The 21,022-nt window shown below is 42.6% G+C and overlaps 1 pseudogene; it reads right to left on the bottom strand.

Moving 5' to 3' along the window:
* Positions 1-19,541: 19,541 nt before the first annotated feature.
* Positions 19,542-19,838, bottom strand: LOC114671529 (small ribosomal subunit protein uS14 pseudogene; annotated as a pseudogene).
* Positions 19,839-21,022: the final 1,184 nt, after the last annotated feature.

The raw sequence follows: 21,022 nt of genomic DNA, 5'->3' as shown, positions 1-21,022 counted from the left end.
CTTTATCTACATATCCACCCTTACTCCATGTACCCAGCAATATCCTGTGAAGCATGTGGAATATTTTTATTTCCATATCTGGATTCCATCCCCCCTTTAAAATGCCCTTCTCTCTTTTCTTTCCTCACAATCCTACTGCTAAAATCCTCATCTTTCAAGGCACATCTTCAAAGAGGAGGCATCCTTAAAGCATCCCACTCACCATTCTCCAAACTAGTATTTCCCCTTTCCTGAATTTTAATAATTTTCTATAATGAAGAGTTATTGTGGCCGGAGCAGTGGCTCATGCCTGTAATCCAGCACTTTGGGAGGCTGAGGTGGGCACATCACGTGAGGTCAGGAGTTCGAGACCAGCCTGGCCAACATGGTGAAACATCATCTGTACTAAAAATACAAAAACTAGCTGGACATGGTGATGCACGCCTGTAGTTCCAGCTACTCGGGAGGCTGAGGCAGGAGAATCGCTTGACCCTGGGAGGTGGAGGTTGCAGTGACCTGAGATTGGCCACTGTTCTCCAGCCTGGGCGACAGAGTGAGACTCCATCTGAAAAAAAAAAAAAAAAAAAAAAAGAAAAAGAAAAAAGAAAAAAAAAGTTATTGCTTTTGTAATCAGAAATAGAAATTAAATGGTTTGCCTTTGCTTTATTGGTAAATTAAAACAAAGAAATAAAAACTAAAAAGTATGAAATAGCTTGCCAAAGAAAACATGAACATAACTTTTTTTTTTCTTTTTTTTTTTTTGAGGCCGATTCGATCTTTGCTTACTGCAACCTCCTCCTCCCAGGGTGAAGTGATTCTTCTGCCTCAGCCTCCCTAGTAGCTGGGGTTACAGGCACGTGCCACCACACCCAGCTAATTTTTGTATTTTTAGTAGAGACAGGTTTCATTGGCCAGGCTGGTCTTGAACTCCTGACCTCAGGTGATCCACTGGCCTAGCCTCCCAAAGTGCTGGGATTATAGGCGTGAGCCACTGTGCCCAGCCTAAACTTTTGCACCTTGAATATTAGCAGAAGGACACAACTGATAACTGCCTAAGACGTGAGTCAGCCTCATTCTCTGATGAATCTCTCCCCCTCTCCCACCTTCAGCCCCTACCCTCATTCCAAACATGTAGCAATAAAAAGTTTACAAGAAGGGGAAATTAAAATGATATAGTTGGTTCAGAATGCAAAAACATACATACCTCCATGGCACAGAAACAAACAAAAATTACACAGTGAAGAGAGCTGAATTGCAGCTGTATACCTACTTGTCTTCTGTTCATACGCCCAAGGCTTTGGCTCCCACAGGGTAGTGAAGAGTAGCAGTAGACAACATCACGCAGAGAGCTTTGAGGATGGGGACTAGCCATAGGGCTCCCTCTTGTGATGGAGCCTGAAAAAAAGTTGGATACCCCATGGCTTAAAGCTACCAGAGCAGAAGTCGGGAAAGAGGAATTCAGGGACAGAGCCTAATGTAGTGAAGGAATCAAAAGAAAAAAATACAACATTTTAATGGAAGATTTTTGAAATGACACATTAACACATGTCATAGTCCTATAAATTTTTCTCAAATTGACGTGAGTTTAATTTTTTGGTATTCCTGCCTTATTTTGATAGTGTAAATATGTGATAATTGTGGTATTGTAAATACTGTGATATTTACAATATCAAAGTAAGGCAGGAATACCAAGAAAAAATGCCGTGTTTCTGCTTCTGAGCTGAGGTCCCAGGCTGCTATGTGGAGGGAAAGGCAATACTGTCGGGTAGGAAAAAGAGCAGGGAGGGAACAGGAAGGAGAAAATAGATAAAAGACTACAGCTCTTTCCGCTCAGAATAGCCTCCTGCAAAGTAAAGTTCAGAACCACATTAAAATATTTTACATAAGAAAGAGTATGAATTCCACCTCCCCAGTTAAGAGTATAAATTCACTCTAGATAAAATTAGGCCTGGCATGGTGGCTCTTCCCTGTAATCTCAGCATTTTGAGAGATCAGGAGTTTGAGACCAGCCTGGGCAACACAGTGTGGCCTTAACCTTAACCTAAAAATAAAAAAATCAGCCATGTGTAGTGGCTCACTTCTGCAGTTCCAGCTAGTCAGGAGGCTGGGGTGGGAGGATGGCTTGAGCCCGGGAGGATGGCTTGAGCCTGGGAGATTGAAGCGGCAGTGAGCCATGATCGTGCCACTGCACTCCAGCCTGGGCTGCAAAGCAAGACTGTCTCAATAGTAATAATAATGATAATAATAATAATAATTTTGTGGAACTGTTTGATAAGGAATTGAAAATAAATGTGCTTATGATACTTAAAGAGATAAAGATATTTCCTCCATTAAAAAAGAACAAGAGGCCGGGCGCGGTGGCTCAAGCCTGTAATCCCAGCACTTTGGGAGGCCGAGACGGGCGGATCACGAGGTCAGGAGATCGAGACCATCCTGGCTAACACGGTGAAACCCCGTCTCTGCTAAAAAATACAAAAAACTAGCCGGACGCGGTGGCGGGCGCCTGTAGTCCCAACTACTCGGGAGGCTGAGGCAGGAGAATGGCGTGAACCCGGGAGGCGGAGCTTGCAGTGAGCTGAGATCCGGCCACTGCACTCCAGCCTGGGCGGCAGAGCCAGACTCTGTCTCAAAAAAAAAAAAAAAAAAAAAAAAAAAAAAAAAAGAACATGAAAGTAGGAAGCAAAAAAAAAAAAACTATTATGGAAGAAGAAAGAGGTAGATCTGAAAGAGAAACAAGTAGAAATTTAAAAATAGACATTAAAATTTAAAAATCAATTGAAAAAAACTCTAGGCTGGATACCTTTGAAAAGGGGATTACTGAATTGGAGTGGAGGAATTCACGCAATCATGACCAAAGACGAGAATAACATGAGAGAACCATGGAGGAGTATTGAGGTTAGATTGCGAGGATTCCAGAAGAAAATGAAGGGAAAGTTGAATTTTTACAAAAGTGTGTTCCATACCAAAAGGATAAAGAAGTCAATTCATTACAGAACAATTTTAAAACATCAAGAACAACAAGAAAATCTTAAGGGCTATCAGAGATAAAAGACTATCAGAGATAAAAGATTGGGGGAAAGGAATGACAATTAGGCAACCGTCTTCTCAACTGAGAGATTAAATGCCACAAAGAAGCCAGTGAAGTAGTATCTTCAAGGTGCTGAGGGCAAACAGTATCTACACTGCTGAACTACTGCAATGTAGGTGCAAAATAAAACAAGCTTTCATTTTTTTCCACAAAAATATATTTAATAAGATTATTATCTAAAATTAAATGATATTTTTGACATTTTGTCAATAATTCAAACTCTTACCAATAATTCAAACTCATTGATACCTAACTGGGAGTGCTTTGTATTTTGGAAGATTCCCTAAACTAAAAATATATTCATGGCTGGGCACGGTGGCTCACTCCTGTAACCCCAGCACTTTGGAAGGCCGAGGTGGGCAGATCACAAGGTCAGGAGTTAAAGACCAGTGCCCTCATGAAAGAGGCCCCAGAGGGCCAATATGGTGAAACCCCAACTCTACTAAAAATACAAAAATTAGCCGGGCATGGTGTCATGCACCTGTAATCCCAGCTACTCGGGAGGCTGAGGCAGGAGAATCGCTTGAACCTGGGAGGCGGAGGTTGCAGTGAACCGAGATTGCGACACTGCACTCCAGCCTGGATGACAGAGTGAGACTCCATCTCGAGAAAAAGAAAAAAGCAAACAAACAAACAAAAAACTGCATATAATATCTCTCTCTCTCTCTCTCTCTCTCTCTCTCTCTCTCTGCAGGCTGTGGCTGATGCTCACCGAGGATGGCAGCACTGGTGTGAACAAAGAGGCTGCTTAAAGTCAGTGCTCATTTTGATAGGTCAGTGCCCTATTCTGGCTAGTGAGTGCCCATGCTACCCTACGGGTAAATACCTTTAATATAGCTCCTGAACACTTCCTTACTTGCTAGTAAATACCGTTACCCCAAAGCCCAAATATCCGCCAGTTATCTCTCCCAGAACACCCTCTCACCTCCCCTATCTCTCCACCGCTCCCCCCAACCACAATCCTTCTATCCTCCTTCAGCAGCCCCTCCCCCCCACCCCACCTGCAGGAAGAGAGCATGCTGATTAGTCAGCTCAGTTTGATTCCAGGGCCCTGGTTGTTACGTATTTTGAATAATACTTTGTATTGTAGCAGGTCTTCTTGAAAGTGGCAAGAGGAAAAGTGACTCAGATACATCTGTACACAGAAAACAGATTTTAGCACACAAATTGATAAATTATGTCAGAAAATTTAACAATTGTGAAAAAATGTACGGGGTGAGGGTGCTTAAAAGAATGTTAAATTAAACCTCCAGAGAACACTATTATGATGGAGTGGGGGATAAAGTTATACAACAAATTATTCAAGCATACTTTAAATGTCACGATGTGTTTAAGAAAAGATAAAAACAGTAAAAAGCTTTCGATTTTGTTAGAAAAAAGTATTTTATGGCCGGGCACAGTGGCTCACACCTGTAATCCCAGCATTTTGGAAAGCCACGGCAGGTGGATCACCTGAGATCAGGAGTTCGAGACCAGCCTGGCAAACATGGTGAAACCCCATCTCTGCTAAAATATAAAAATTAGCCAGGGGTGTTGGTGTGCCCCTGTAATCCCAGCTACTCCAGAGGTTGAGGTATGATAATTGCTTGAACCCAGGAGGCTGCAGTTGCAGTGGGCCGAGATCATGCCACTGCACTCCAGCCTGGGTGACAGAGTGAGACCCTGCTCCAAAAAGAAAAAAGAAAAAAGCATTTTATTAAATAATATACATGTAAAAAAATTTAAAGTCTATTATAAAAGAATCGAATTGTATAGCCTCCAATAAGAAAAAGAAAGAAAATATAGGAAAATGTATCAAACCAATTGGTTAGTCCAGGCAAACGAGATAGGTTGTGTTAAGGCAATGATAGAGAAGAAAAAAGGAAAGCAAAAGATAATAAACAGAAAGCTTCTACTGAAAGAGCTTTTAAAAATACCCATGCTCTTTGGAACACTTGTGCAGTTCGTGGGAATGTAAAATGATGCAGCTGCTATGGAAAACAGAACGGAGGTTCCTCAAAAAATTAAAAATATACTTACCATATGATCCAGCAATTCCCCTTCTAGCTACATATCCAAAATAATTGAAAGCAGGATTTCAAAGAGATATAGTATTTGCACACCAGTGTTCACCACGGCGTTATTCACAATAGCTACGATGTGGAAACAACCTAAATGCCCATTGATAGATGAACGGATAAAGATAATGTGTTATGTACATACCATGAAATATTATTCAGCCTTAAAAAGGAAGGAAATGCCAACACATGCTATAACATAGATGAGCCTTGAGGACATTATGCTATGTGACATAAGCCACAAAAGACAAATACTGTATGATTCCACTTATATGAGGCATCTAAAGTAGTCAAACTCATAGAAACAAAAAGTAGAATGGTGGTCGCCAGGAGCTGATGAGAAGGGGAAGTGGGGAGTTGTTTAATGGGTGTAGATGGCCGGGTGCAGTGGCTCACGCCTGAAATCCCAGCACTTTGGGAGGCCAAGGTAGGTGGATCACAAGGTCAGGTGTTTGAGACCAGCCTGGCCAATATAGTGAAACCCCATCTCTACTAAAAATACAAAAATTAGCTGGGCATGGTGGCAGGCGCCTTAGTTCTAGCTACTTCGGAGGCTGAGGCAGGAGAATCGCTTGAACCTGGGAGGCGGAGATTGCAGTGAACTGAGATCGCACCACTGCACTCCAGCCTGGGCAACAGAGCAAGACTCCATCTCAAAAAAAAAAAAAAAAAAAGTTTAGAGATTCAGCTTTGCAAGATGAAAAAGTTCTGGAAATCTGTTGCATCACAATGTAAATTTACTTAACACTACTAAACTGTACACTTAAAAATGATTAAGATGGCAAATTTTACATTGTGGGTTTGTTGTTGTTGTTTGTTTTACCACAATTTAAAAAAATACCCATTCTTAGGATCTAAGTAATTTTTTTCTTTCCTTTTTTTTTTTTGTTTTTTTGAGACGCAGTCTTGCTCTGTCACCTAGGCTGGAGTGCAGGGGCACGATCTCAGCTCACTGCACTCCTGGGTTCAAGTGATTCTTCTGCCTTAGCCTCCCAAGTAGCTGGGACTACAGGCATGTGCCACCAGGCCCGGCTAATTTTTGTATTTTCAGTAGAGATGGGTTTGACCATGTTGGACAGGCTGGTCTGGAACGCCTGACCTTATAATCTGCCCACCTTGGCCTCCTGAAGTGCTGGGATTACAGGCATGAGCCACCGTGCCCGGCTGATCCAAGCAATTTCAATTTAATGTCTCTATGGGAACAGGGAGCAAATTCCCTTTGCTCTTTGCCTGGGTATTCCTGAACCTTTTTTAAAGCTTCCCAGATAACTTTTTATATACAGCCAAGGTGAAAGTAATTGAAGTCTGCATTTCCTTTAAGAAACTTACCTATGGCCGGGCCCGTGGCTCACGCCTGTAATCCCAACACTTTGGGAGGCCAAGGCGGGCGGATCACCTGAGGTCGGGAGTTTGAGACCAGCCTGACCAATATGGAGAAACTCCATATCAACTAAAAATACAAATTAGCTGGGCATGGTGGCGCATGCCTGTAGTCCAGCTACTTGGGAGGCTGAGGCAGGAGATTTGCTTGAACCTGGGAGGCGGAGGTTGCAGTGAGCCAGAGGTTGCAGTAAGCTGAGATTGTGCCATTGCCCTCCAGCCTGGGGAGAGATGGAGACTCCGTCTCAAAAAAAAAAAAAAAAAAAAAAAAAAATAATAATAATAATAAAAAAGGAAGCTTATCTAAAACAAAATCATGAATTTGAAACAAAATTTGAAAAGAAGAGTGGGAGAGAGAGTTTGGAAAGATAAATATAAAGCAAATAGAGGGCCGGGTGCGGTTGCTCACTCCTGTAATCCCAGCACTTTGGGAGGCCGTGGCAGGCAGATTACCTGAGGTCAAGAGTTCGAGACCAACCTGGCCAACATAGTGAAAATCCTTCTCTACTAAGAATACAAAAATTAGCCAGGTGTGATGGTGCCATCTGTAATCCCAGCTACTCAGGAGGCTGAGGCAGAAGAATCACTTGAACCTGGGAGGCGGAGGTTGCAGTGGGCCAAGATAGTGCCATTGCACTCCAGCCTGGGCAACAGAGTGAAATTCCATCTCAAAAACAAACAAACAAAAAAAATCATACAGCAGGTGGAGGCCCAGGCTTTGAGGGAAGCTCAGCTTCTTCACTCACTGTATGTGACAGCTGGGGCCTCACCTCTCAACTTGCAATGGACAGAGGGCAGTGGAGCTTCTTAACCTGGATGGGAGAAGGGAGAAGGGAGATGGATTTGCAGATGCATTCATGTGGAGACAGTTATCTTTAAACTTATATTGTGCCATTATAAATGAGAACAACTACAGCCTTTTCTGGGATATAATGGGGAAGTTCAATAATTTCAATAATTTAAAACAAAGCAGTAAGTCAAAGTCAAAGATTCCTAAAAGGATTTTAATTACTGCAAGAGTATAGAGTCCCTTCAAACAGACTCCCTTTCTAAAAACACAGCAATCCTAGCTCTGGGGAATAAATGTAATACTGATTGAAACCACAATGATGAGTAAGAATGGAAAAAAGAGCTATGTAATTTAAATCAGCATTTTCTTTTAAAAGTATCTGTTTTTTTTAAAAGAAAGAAAAATTATTTCAAAATATGTTTGTTGTCCTATCCTCATTCTACAGACACATTCATAGACATTTCTCTCAAGGTTCTCCCCGAAGAGAGACAGCATCTCCCAGACAAGAAGAAATTATATTTTGCAAGGTTTTGAATGAGAACATGCCTCCAAATCAAACGTGTGTGTTGTCTTAATGGTTAAAATAGGCTCTTGTTTTACAAAGGCAGATTTGATCCTTCTATCAAATAAAGCATGTTTTGATGATTAAAATGCATACATAGCAATAATCGGAAAGAACACTTTCATTTGTTGAGTCCATTTTTCCTCTATCTCTTCTTTCCTTTCTTCCTTGAGTTGCCCATAAGGGCCAGGCATGTGGTACAAAATAGAGGAAAGTGTTAGAAGCAAGAGTAGGGATGCTGGGGTGGTGATGAACTGGAGAGTGCAGACTCCATCTGCAACGAGAAGCCACTGGTCAGCAAGAGCCAGTGGGTGCCTTGCAGGAATGCTGGCCCAGTGTTAAGAGATTATTCTGTCACTCAAATAAGCCAGAATTCTTCATATTCATATGAAATCTCTCAGGTTCCAAATGGTTACAATCCATTTAAACATTTGTTTAAACCAGGCAAGCCAACAGTGAGTGACCAGATTGCAGTCTTTGACTTAACCTGTTTAAGCTCAACTTTCTCATCTAGATCAAGGGGCTACAATACAGATGAATACTTTTTAAAAAGTAATAAAAGTTGAACTCATTGAGTCCTTACTTTGTGCCAGACAGTGTTTGAAATACTTTATAAATATTAATTCATGGCTGGGCGCGGTGGCTCACGCCTGTAATCCCAGCACTTTGGGAGGCTGAAGAGATCCAGACCATCTTAGCTAACATGGTGAAACCTCGTCTCTACTAAAAATACAAAAAGTTAGCCAGGCGTGGTGGTGGGTGCCTGTAGTCCCAGCTACTCGGGAGGCTGAGGCAGGAGAATGGTGTGAACCTGGGAGGCAGAGCTTGCAGTGAGCGTCTCTCTGCCTGGGTATTTCTGGATCTTTTTTAAAACTTTCCAGATAATTTTTTATATACACACAGACACACATATATACAGGCTGGGCTCAGTGGCTCAGGTCTGTAATCCTAGCACTCTGGGAGGCCTGGGCAACATGGTGTGCCATCGTCTCTATAAAAAATACACACACACACACACAAATTAGCTGGGCGTGGTGGTGCGTCCCAGCTACTCGGGAGGCTGGGCAACAGAGTGAGACCCTGTTTCAGAAAAAAAAAAAAAAAAAATCTAGTTTTGCCCAAAGTGAGAATCTTCACAGCAAGCAATACCCTTCCCCTCCCCCCTCTTCACACCCAAAACTTATCCCCTGTGTCCCTCATTTTATTGAAATAAATATTTCTTGGCAGCAGTGCTAGGCAGGCCCAGGCTAGACTCTGTGTGGGGAATCAAGGACGAACCAGACACGGAATTGCCCTGCAGTAGTTCACCGTTGTCAAGAGAAAAAGACAAGAAATTACAGTAATAACAGAGAGAAAGGGGAAAGTGTCATAAGGAACACAGCTAAAGTGTTCGGAAATTTAAAGGCGAGAGATCACTTCCAGCTGCACCCTTAATCACATACTGCCTCACATCTCTTGTATTATTGTCTTGTCTGGTTATTAATTCCTGTGTTATTAAACAACAGCAAGCCAATCACACTGAATAATTCATGGTGTTGCTTCTTCCCCCACATCCAGATCATCAGCTCCTCCAAGTCAGGATTGGAGACTCTGATAGGCACATTTCAGGGGCTAATATCTATAGCCCTTTTTTTTTTTAAAATTTTGAGGTGGAGTCTCGCTCTGTTACCCAGGCTAGTGACAGAGCTGGTCTCAAACTCCTAAGGCTAGAATGGTCTCAAACTCCCAGGCTAGAATGCGCTGGTGTGATCTTGGCTCACTGCAACCTCCACCTCCTGAGTTCAAGCAATTCTCCTGCCTCAGCCTCCTCAGTAGCTGGGATTACAGGCACGCACCATCTTGCCCGGCTAATTTTTGTATTTTTAGTAAAGATGGGGTTTCACCATATTGGCCAGGCTGGTCTTGAACTCCTGACCTCAAGTGATCCACCTGCCTCGGCCTCCCACAGCGCTGGGATTACAGGTGTGAGCCACGCACCCAGCCTATCTATAGTCTAAAGAACACCTGCTTCAGCAGAAGAGACCACCAATAAAATGTTATAGGAATAAAGCCTGTAACAATATAGTCCTTTATTAGCTTACTAATATTTCTTCAATGCATTCAACAAAACCCAAAATTCAAAGTGATAAATAGAAGACTGCTTTTCAGCTGGGCACGGTGGCTCACACCTGTAATCCTAGCACTTTGGGAGACCGAGGCGGGCGGATCACTTGAGGTCGGGAGTTCAAGACCAGCCTGACCAACATGGAGAAACGCTCTCTACTAAAAATACAAAATTAGCTGGGTGTGGTGGCACATGCCTATAATCCCAGCTACTCGGGAGGCTGAGACAGGAGAATTGCTTGAACCTGGGAGGAAGAGTTTGCAGTGAGCCGAGATGGAAGATGTTGCGGTGAGCCGAGATCGTGCCATTGCACTCCAGCCTGGGCAACAAGAGTGAAACTCCATCTCGGGAAAAAAAGAAAAAAAAAAGAAGACTGCTTTTCCCTATAGTTATCTTTTTTTTCTTCTAGTGGGAGAAAATGTCTTCCTATTGCTGTTTCCTGGTTCCAGTGATGGACATCTCAGTTGGGTTTGTTCTCTACTTTTGGCTACATAGAAATGTTAAATAAAGGTGACTAACTGTAATAGTAAATACACCTTGGGTGTTTAGACTGTTTTTATATAGTAATCTCAGACTCTTCTGAGAGCTCTTTTGTGTGTGCACCACCAGAGCATTGCCTTTTGGCATCATTTCCAAGTCTTTCTGAAAAACATGCTATGTTTCCTTTTTTTGTTTCTGATTTTTAAATGACAGATGGTTAGGAAATGTCTTCTTTACTCTTATAATTATTTTCCCGTTTTTCTCCATTAAACAGCAATTACTCTCCTGCATAATCTTCCTAAGTAGTTATTTTCTAGCTCCTGAAGAGCATAATCACCATGAATGCATTCATCTTATGCACATCGTGGTTTTTCTCAGCGTGAAACTTCTACTGAATATAATTTGTACCACAGTAACTAACATAGACACTTAAACATGTTTGATAGTTAACTTTTTATAAGTGGACCAAATTTTTAGATGAAACATTCATCTGTTTTACAAAGGGTCGTTTTCCTGGAATCTATCCAAAAGTATCTTCAAAGGGAAATTAGAAATATGATTACCATATTTTAAATATTTTCCAAGGGAGTAGTGGTGTGATAAAAATCTTTTTCCTCTGGCTTAAATTATCTCACATTTATACCATGCTAAGCAGTTTACAAAACATGCAAATTATCTGCTTTGTGGAGAAGTAAAACCCCTTGGAAATTTATTTCTTCATGCTAGCAATATAAAAAACACTTTAACTTACACTATACCAAACAAACTTCATTTGTATTGATTAATCAATTTATTTATTTGAGAGGCAATTTTGCTCTGTTGCCCAGGCTAGAGTGCAGTGGCGTGATCTCGGCTCACTGCAACCTCCGCCTCCTGGGTTCAAGTGATTCTCCTGCCTCAGCCTCCCAAGTAGCTGGGATTACAGGCACTTGCCACCATGCCTGGCTAATTTTTGTATTTTTAATAGAGACGGGGTTTCACCGTGTTGGCCAGGCTGGTCTCAAACTCCTGACCTCAGGTGATCTGCCCGCCTTGGGCTCCCAAAGTACTGGGATTACGGATGTGAGTCACCAGGCTCGGCCCCCAAAAAACTTGATATTTAACTGTTAAACATATAAATCAAACTATAACACAGTAGTGAAAACAGAAACAAGCAGTTATATCTTCAGAAGAATTATAACTTATCTAAAAGCTTGGAAGCAGTAAATGAAATATCAAAAAACAAAAATAAGAGATTTGATAATTTGTGAATTGTAATATTAAAGGTGATTTTGACAGGCCACATTATTTTACCAGAAGCCACTCATGATGAATTTAGAAGAAATGTTATTCTTGGCATTTGGCGTTCAGCAATGTCTACATTTTACAAATAATCTCAAAAGCCAATGACACACAGAATTTTTTGCTCTTGTTGTTGAGTCAAAGTTTGAATTCTGTGTAAGGCATTGTATCCCTGAGAGAGCACCTCACTAAACAGTAGGCTGGGCACGGTGGCTCATGCCTGTAATCCCAGCACTTTGGGAAGCCGAGGCAGGTGGATCAACTGAGGTCAGGAGTTCAAGACAAGCCTGGCCAACATGGTTTAACCCCACCTCCACTAAAAATACAAAAATTAGCCAGGTGTGGTGGTACATGTCTGTAATCCCAGGTACTTGGGAGGCTGAGGCAGGAGAATCGCTTGAACCTGGGAGGTGGAGGTTGCAGTGAGCCAAGATCACGCCACTGCACTCCAGCCTAGGTGACAGAGCGAGACGCCGTCTCAAAAAAAAAACAAAGAAGAAAAAAAAAAGTATCCTATCTGAACCACGGTCTTAGTCTGTGCTGCTATAACAAAATGCCACAGATTGGGTAATTTATTTATTAAAAAACCCAGAAATCTATATCTTACAGTTCTGAAGGCTGAGAAGTCCAAGATGAAGGCACCAGCAGGTTTGTTGCCTGGTGAGGACCCAGTCTTTACTTTCATGAATGGTGCATCCTCAGGAGGGGGGGACGGTGTGACCTCACATGGCAGAGGGCAGAAGGGGAAAAGGGCTGAATGCAGTTGATCAAGCTTTTTGGTAGGTCAGTCAAGCCTAATGCCACTCGCGAGTGCTCCACTCTCATGACTTAATCACCTCTGGAAAGCCCCATTTCTTAACACTGTGACGTTGGTGATTCTGTTTCAAAACATGAGATTTGGAGGGAACGCAGACCTTCAAACCACAGTAGACTTCTAGCACCTGAATTTCAGTGTGGTCTGGTCACTCACTGTGACAGATTCACCCTCCAGAAGTCACACATTAGTGTGTTTGTACAAAGGAAAGCATACTATTTCTCAAATGTGGAGATTAAAAAAGGTCTTACTTAGCCCAGGCGTGGTGGCTCACGCCTGTAATCCCAGCACTTTGGGAGGCCGAGGCGGGCGGATCACAAGAGGCCAGAAGTTCGAGACTAGAGACACGGCAAAACCCAGTTTCTACTAAAAATATAAAAATTAGCCGGGTGTAGTGGCAAGCGCCTGTAATCCCAGCTACTCAGGAGGCTGAGGCAGGAGAATTGCTTGAACCCGGGAGGTGGAAGTTGCAGTGAGCCAAGATTGCCCCACTGCACTCCAGCCTGGGTGACAGAGTAAAACTCTGTCTCAAAAAAAAAAAAAAAAAAAAAAAAGGTCTCACCTAGAATGCATTTCTGGAGAATAGTATTGTTGCTGAAAAATACCATAGAATGGAGATAAAAGAAAGATAAATGGGAAGTTAGTGAATTTCTGGAGATAGTCTCCAAAACAGAACTCTCTCTAATTGGTTCAGGAGAATTGCAACTTGGAATACAAATGGCAATATAGAATACAAAGAGAAATGAAGATAGAAAGAGGCAGAAGACCCTTTCCCAGAGTCACACAGAACAACAATGACAAACAAGCTGGTGACCATATGATCTCTCCAGGTAGTATCAGCAACAAACGAAGCTAAACAATGCCCAGAGTTACTCAGCCAGGCAATGTCCACGGTTACACACCTCAGGAATGGCGACAGCAGCTCCTGGCCACCCCTGCATTCCTGCGTGCTGTCGCTTCTCCTCTTGCTTCTCCCTGAGCCTGACCCACCTCATCACCCGATGCTGGACTGTCTGGGCCTGCAGCTGGCCTCCCAGGCTCCAGTCTGTTCCATGACCAAACTGTGAAGCACCTTCTTCTGAGGTTGCTCTGTAAAATACAGGTGTGTTTGTGTCCCTCCGAGCTTTAAACTACTTTAAACTACTTCAGGGAATGGTCCATTGCCTTCACCAGACTGTTCCTACTTTATAATTGTGATTCACGCCCCTCAGGATCTGGTCTTAAGCCCCCTTTCGTCACACCCTTCTCTCTGGTGAGAGGAGTTCCCCAAGATTCCGTCATGGAGGAGCCGGACTATTCCCATCTCCACTGGGAGCTCCTGATGGGTATTCCTCTCCCCATCTCAAGCACATCTTGATCGATAGGGCAAAATCCACTTCCGTCAGAAAGAAAAATGACCTTGAGGGGATTGCCTTTGGGAAGCCGCCTCTCACCGTGTCCCATGGCCCACCAGCCCCTCCAACAGATCTGAGTCTTCCTTCCTGTGAACCCCACTAGTGTGCAGGGCTGATCATGTGGGTAGGCTTGTGATATTTATTTATTTATTTATTTATTTTTGAGATGGAGTTTCACTCTTGTCGCCCAGGCTGGAGTGCAATGTCGCGATCTCGGCTTACTGCAACCTCCGCCTCCAGGGTTCAAGTGATTCTTCTGGCTCAACCTTTCGAGTAGCTGGGATTGTAGGCACCTGCCATCATGCCTGACTAATTTTTTTTAAAAATATTTTTAGTAGAGATGGGGTTTCACCATGTTGTCTGCCTCCCCTAGAAGACCAGAGACCCTTAAGGGCAGAGCCAGTATCTTTTTTTGAGACAGGGTCTCACTCTGTTTCTCGCTTAGGCTGGAGTGCAGTAAGTTTCACTGCAGCCTTGACCTCCTAGGCTCAGGTGATCCTCCCACCTCGTTTCCTAAGTAGCTGGGACCACAGGTGTCCACCACCACACCCAGCTAATTACTTTGATTTTTTTTTTAGTAGAGAGGAGCTCTCAGTATGTTGCCCAGGTTGGTCGTGAACTCCTCAGCTCAAGTGATCCTCCTGACTCAACCTCCCAAGGTGCTGGGATTACGGATATGCGCCACTGTGCCTGGCCCGGAGCCAATATCGTATTCAGTTTTCAAACTCTGTTACCCAGCACAGGGACTGCCAGGTAATCTGCATCATTGATGTCTTCTGAAGGAAGGGAGTGGCGGAGGAAGAAAGTTTGGTGAGTGGGTGGACAAGCACGCGTGAAGGAAGACACAAGACCAAGCTTCTCCTCCACCCCTCCCCCGTCTTCCCCTGCTGCCTCCTTCTCTGTGCTCGGGATCAGAGGACTTGCCCTGGCCGCTCTGGCTGTTGCACGCACATCTCTCTGGAACCCGTGACTCAACATCCCAAAGCTAAATATCACTTAGTCCTCACAAATGGGACCCTTCCACTTCCAGATGTGGGGGCCCGAAAGGGGAGCTTAGATCCTGGGATTGCAAACTGATGGTCCGGTGCAATCTGGCAGATCAAGCCTTGGATTATTGAGGAGAAAACTGTCATGTATGAAGCATCTACTCCACGCAAGCCAACACACAAGGCCTGCAGACTGATCACATTTCAATTCCTTCTCAGTCTTTTGAGAGAGGTGTTATTATCCCCACTGCTCAAATGAGGAAAGTGAGACCCAGCCAGGATTCCAGCTGTTTCTTTAATGCCAAGGCCATCCTCTGATTATCACACCTTGACACCTCAAGTTTGGAGTCTTTTGAGACTTACAATAGAATATATATATATATATATATTTTTTTTTTTGAGACAGTTAGTTTTGTTCTTGTTGCCCAGCCTGGAGCGCAATGGTGCGATCTCAACTCACTGCAACCTCTGCCTCCTGGGTTCAAGCGATTCTCCTGCCTCAGCCTCCCAAGTAGCTGGGATTATAGGCATGCACCACCACACCTGGCTAATTTTGTATTTTTAGTAGAGACAGAGTTTCACCGTGTTGGTCAGGCTAGTTCCGAACTCCTGACCTCAAGTGATCCACCTGCCTCAGCCTCCCAAAGTGCTGGGATTACAGGTGTGAGCCACAGTGCCCAGCCTGGTCCGTTATTTTAATAACTATTTACTAGATGTCTGCTGTATAGTTCATGGACTTAGAGGATTTTAGAGCTGGAAGGTGTCTTAGAGAACACCAAATATAATCCCCTCATTATATTATATAATATTATTTTTATTTTTTTATTTTTTTGAGACAGAGTCTCACTCCGTTGCCCAGGCTGGAGTCCAGAGATGCAATTGCGGCTCACTGCAACCTCTGCTTCCCAGGTTCAAGCGATTCTCATGCCTCAGCCTCCTGAGTAGCTGGGACTAGACAGAATTTCGTTGTTGTCGCCCAGGCTGGAGTGCAATGGTGCAATCTCGGCTCACTGCAACCTCCACCTCTGGGGTTGAAGCAATTCGCCTCAGTGTTCTGAGTAGCTGGGATTACAGGCACCTGCCACTACACTAATTTTTATATTTTTAGTAGAAATGAGACACCTGCCACTACACTAATTTTAGTAGAGACAGGCACCTGCCAGTACACCAATTTTTGTATTTTTAGTAGAGATGGCGTGGGGTGGGAGTGGGGTTCACTATGTTGACCAGGCTGGTCTCAAACTCCTGATCTCAGGTGATCCACCTGCCTCAGCCTCCCAAAGTGCTGGGAATACAGGCGTGAGCCACTGCACCTGGCCAAATCCCCTTACTTTATAATGAGGAAGCTGACAACTTGATGGGATCTGTAACAGTGCAGTGAACACATGTATGATATAATCATGCTCGGCAGAGATTTTTTTCTAATTGATTTTTTAATAGTATTTTTTAAAATATTAAAGCAATACAAGCTCAGTGTTAAGAAAATGAAAAACCAGAAATTAAAAATAACCCATAATACATATTCCAAAAGTGCTAACATGGTTTTAGACTTGATTTGCTTGTTCCTCATTTTAGTCCTTGCTAAGCAGATGTATTTATTAGGTGAATGGTCATATATTTATACATATGCACACTTATATACATACAAAATTAGTTGCTATTATATTCTTTTAAAAATATAGTGTTTTTTTACTGCATACTGTGAATATTTTGTTTTATTAAAATTCTCTATAAATATTCTTTTTTTTTTTTTGTATTTTTTTTGAGGCGGAGCTTCACTGTGTCACCCAGGCTGGAATGCAGTGGTGCAATCTCGGCTCACTGCAACCTCCACCTCCCGGGTTCACACGATTCTCCTGCCTTGGCCTCCTTGGTAGCTGGGATTATAGGCACCCGCCAGTACACCTGACAAATTTTTGTATTTTTAGTAGAGACGGATTTTTACCATGTTGGCCAGTCTGGTCTGAAACTCCTGACCTCAGGTGATCCCTCCACCTTGGCTTCCCAAAATGCTGGGATTACAGGCGTGAGCCACTGTGGCCAGCCTGTATAAATATTCTTCAGCGATGAAAATGAACTATAATCAGTGAGTAATACTTTCTCACTGGGTATAAAATTTTTAGAAATATAATTCCAAAATAAAAACTACCTATTATCCCATCACCAAGAAATAACTATTATTAACACCTTGACTTGGCAAGGGGCGGGACATTTCTTTTAGCTCTGTTTGTGCGTATGTATATAATTGAGACAAATGGAATAGATGTTTTAAATTCTTGATACATTTTCCCAAATCGTTTTTGAGAAAGTTTGTTCTGATTTAAATTCACAGCATCAGTGAATGAAAATGGTTATCTCATGATATTCTCACCAACAATGTTTTTTAAATTTTTGCTAATTCAATAGTGGGAAAATGGCTGTGAATGTGAACTTATAAAAAATAAATATTGGTTGTTATGAAAATTATTGCTTCCTGCTGGGTGTGGTGGCTCACGCCTGTAATCCCAGCACTTTGGGAGGCCAAGGCCTTGATCACGAGGTCAGGAAATCGAGACCATCCTGGTTAACACAGTGAAACCTTGTCTCTACCAAAAACACAAAAAATTAGCCGGGTGTGGTGGCGGGCACCTGTAGTCCCAGCTACTCAGGAGGCTGAGGCAGGAGAATGGCATGAACCCAGGAGGCGGAGCTTGCAGTGAGCTGAGATCGCACCACTGCACTCCAGCCTGGTGACACAGTGAGACTCTATCTCAAAAAAAAAAAAAGAAAAAGAAAGAAAGAAAGAATATTGCTTCCTTATAATTATTTTATGGAGCAAATAAAATTAAGTTTATAATACTTAGAAGTCTAGATATCTAAGTTCTAGTTTATATCATGCATATCTTAAAAACAGTTCTGTAAGACTGAATTATATTAAATGGAATCGAAAGAATAAGTAAAGGCAAGTCATAGAACCTCAAGTAAGACTTTTGTAGAAGACATGAAGCCACCATCTCTCTTGTAAGCTATCTGCTAATTTGTCTGTTTATTTCCTACTGTGTTCCAAAAAGGAAACAACTAATATTAATAGATTGATGTATACAGCACAATGCAAAACAGTCAGATCTTACCCGCAACTAGAATTTCTCAAATACTCTACTTGAGTATATTTTGAAACCTCAACTGATTTGGAGGGATACACATGAAAGGCATAATTCCCAGAACGCTAGAATTACCAAGCTAAGCAACTTCAGACAAAGTTTAATTACTACCTTCCTAAGGCGTCCCAATGCTGCTGTATGTACTCCTCCTGTTACTTTGCACCTAAAAATTAAAAAATAAATATTTATGCCTGTAAAGTTCCTAGTATGGATCATACACTACTGTTGAACTTAATACTGTGACTGCACTGTCTGCTGAAGGAAAAGGAAATCATATTTGTGGAATATACAGTGTTTGGGTTTTGTATTTAGAGTTCCCAGCCCTGATAAGATTTCCTTTCCCTACCTGAGAGGAGGCACACATGGTTTATGATGTCGGTGTGTAAGGCTACTGCTGGGATCTCTAGATAAATACATGAGACAATCTGGGGAGAAGTAGAGCAAGAGTGTAGTAGAGATGTTTGGATTGGATTTAATAAACATTAAGACACATGGGAACAAATGCAAAATTCTGGACTCTATTACAGCTCGTGAATGCAATTTGATGCTGTCATTAGCGTTGCCCTCTGCAAAATGAAATCTTTTCTGACTGAATGTATTTTCTGGTCTGGGGCCATGACTTGTCAACAATTAATGCTATAATTGTTCTTGGGCCTTTGTGTTAAAAATGCACGATGATCTGGCTGGATGTGGTGGCTCACGCCTGTAATCCCAGCACTTTGGGAGGCTGAGGCGGGCAGATCACCTGAGGTCAGGAATTCGAGACCAGCCTGGCCAACATGGTGAAACCTCGTCTCTACTAAAAATAAAAAATTAGCCGGGTATGGTGGCACGCGCCTATAGTCCCAGCTACTCGGGAGGCTGAGGCAGGAGAATTGCTTAAACCCAGAAGGAAGAGGTTCAGTGAGCCGAGATGGTGCCACTGCACTCCAACCTGGGTGACAGAGTGAGACTCTGTCTCAAAAAAAAAAAAAAAAAAAAGCATAATGATCATGATAACGGGGGAATGGAATTAAAACTCTTTCCCTGCGTAGTCCCGGCTATTCCAGAGGCTGAGGCAGGAGAATGGCATGAACCCGAGAGGCGGGGCCTGCAGTGAGCTGAGATCGCACCACTGCACTCCAGCCTGGGCAACAGAGCAAGATTCCGTGTCAAAAAAAACAAAGCAAAAAACAAAACAAAACACCTCTTTCCCTGACATTCAAGGTCTTAGATAGCAGGGATCTAACTCACGTTTAAAGCTTAATCTCTTCCCTATGAAAAACTTTGCTGAGGAAAACTAGTTACTCAACATTCTCTCCCCACCACTATTGCTTTATTAGTGCTCACTGCTCCCTCTGGAATGATGCTCTTACAAAGGCTGTCTGGCAGTTCTGTCAAGGATCATTTCAAATGCTATTTCCTCCATGATACCCCTCTTCTATGAACTCTTTTCTACTCTGATGAAGTTTCTTTCCTCTTTTTTTTTTAAATTAAAGATTTAAAAAAAATAAATGCTTATTTTATGTACAGAGAACTGTCATGGTTTTTCATTAGGTAGATGCCTTGGATAGTCTTTTGAAGGAACATCATTTAGTTTAACTTAATGAAACCGATATCCTTCACATACTGACAGAAACACTGGCAGCACATATTGAGGCCGTATTTCCGGATCAGACCATGCTGGTTTGAGCAGACGCGACAAGAGCCAGAACCCTGGCCAAATTTTTGCGGGTGGCCCCAGTACAGTTGTTGGTGACCCATCTTGCTCTTGCTCTCAGGAGTTTAATGAGGTAAAGGTAATTTTTTTTTTTTTTGAGGTGGAGTTTCGCTCTTGTCGCCCAGGCTGGAGTGTAGTGGCGCAATCTTGGCTCACCGCAACCTCTGCCTCCTGGGTTCAAGCCATTCTTCTGCCTCAGCCTCCCGAGTAGCTGGGATTACAGGCGCACGCCACCACACCTGGCTAATTTTGTATTCTTAATAGAGACAGGGTTTCTCCATGTTGGTCAGGCTGGTCTCGAATTCCTGACCTCAGGTGATCTGCCCGCCTTGGCCTCCCAAAGTGCTGGGATTACAGGCGTGAGCCACTGTGCCCGGCCTGAAATCTGATGTTTTATTCCTACAGAGCTAGAGTCATTTCCCTGACTAGTACAGCTTGGTATCCTTTTAGTGCTTGGCTCATTTCATTTCATTTCATATGGCAGGTGCTCAAAAAGTATTTATTAAAAAGGAACTGAAAAGTCAGAGACAAACACAAAGAAAATATAAATTAGGTTATACTGTTAGAAAATAGTTTGAGATGTCTGATGACACAAAAATACTCTCTCAACCCTATTTTTCATTGAGAAAAATGCCTCTTCCCCCAAGTCATTTGTTTTATAGGTTAGGTGCTTACACTTTGAGATCAGTTGTCACTTGGTTCTTGGCAAAGAGAAAATAAGATGTTTTGAGAATTGACGGTCATTCCGGTTGAATATGGATGCCAAGTTTTCTTCTGGGTAGAAGAGCCAGATGGCATAACTGTGAACAGATAACAGCAGGATGAAAGCTATCCCTCTTTGATTGTCAGATACTTGGGTCAGATTTTCAGATGATACATAATTAGTGGACAGGGGCCCTTGGCCAATAGCACATCCATTCACATTTCAATTAGAGGTGCATGGTAAGGGTATGATATTATTGCTGGTATTATTTCTGTAGTTGAGCTAAGTACTGAAAAAGGGAGATAGCCCCAAGCCCAAAATGTCATCAGGCCAAAATGAGACTGGGTCACCCGCCTGCCAAATCAAACTTCAGGCTAATTCGATATGATTGGATGTGGTATTAGAAAGTCGGAATCTAAAGCTTGAAGAGTAAGAGAGGGGAGATGATCAGAAGTGTGGAATACAGCTTTTGTTTTGTGTATTAAAGTTACGCTTCAATCTCCTCTCAGAGTGCTTTTTTTTTTAACCTCTTTCACCCACTTTATTTGTCCTACATCTCAATAAG

This window comes from Macaca mulatta, chromosome 12 (genome assembly GCF_049350105.2).
Source record: "Macaca mulatta isolate MMU2019108-1 chromosome 12, T2T-MMU8v2.0, whole genome shotgun sequence".
Lineage (NCBI taxonomy): Eukaryota > Metazoa > Chordata > Mammalia > Primates > Cercopithecidae > Macaca > Macaca mulatta.
Note: the sequence above shows the minus strand (reverse complement) of the source record. Positions and strands in the feature narration are given on the sequence as shown.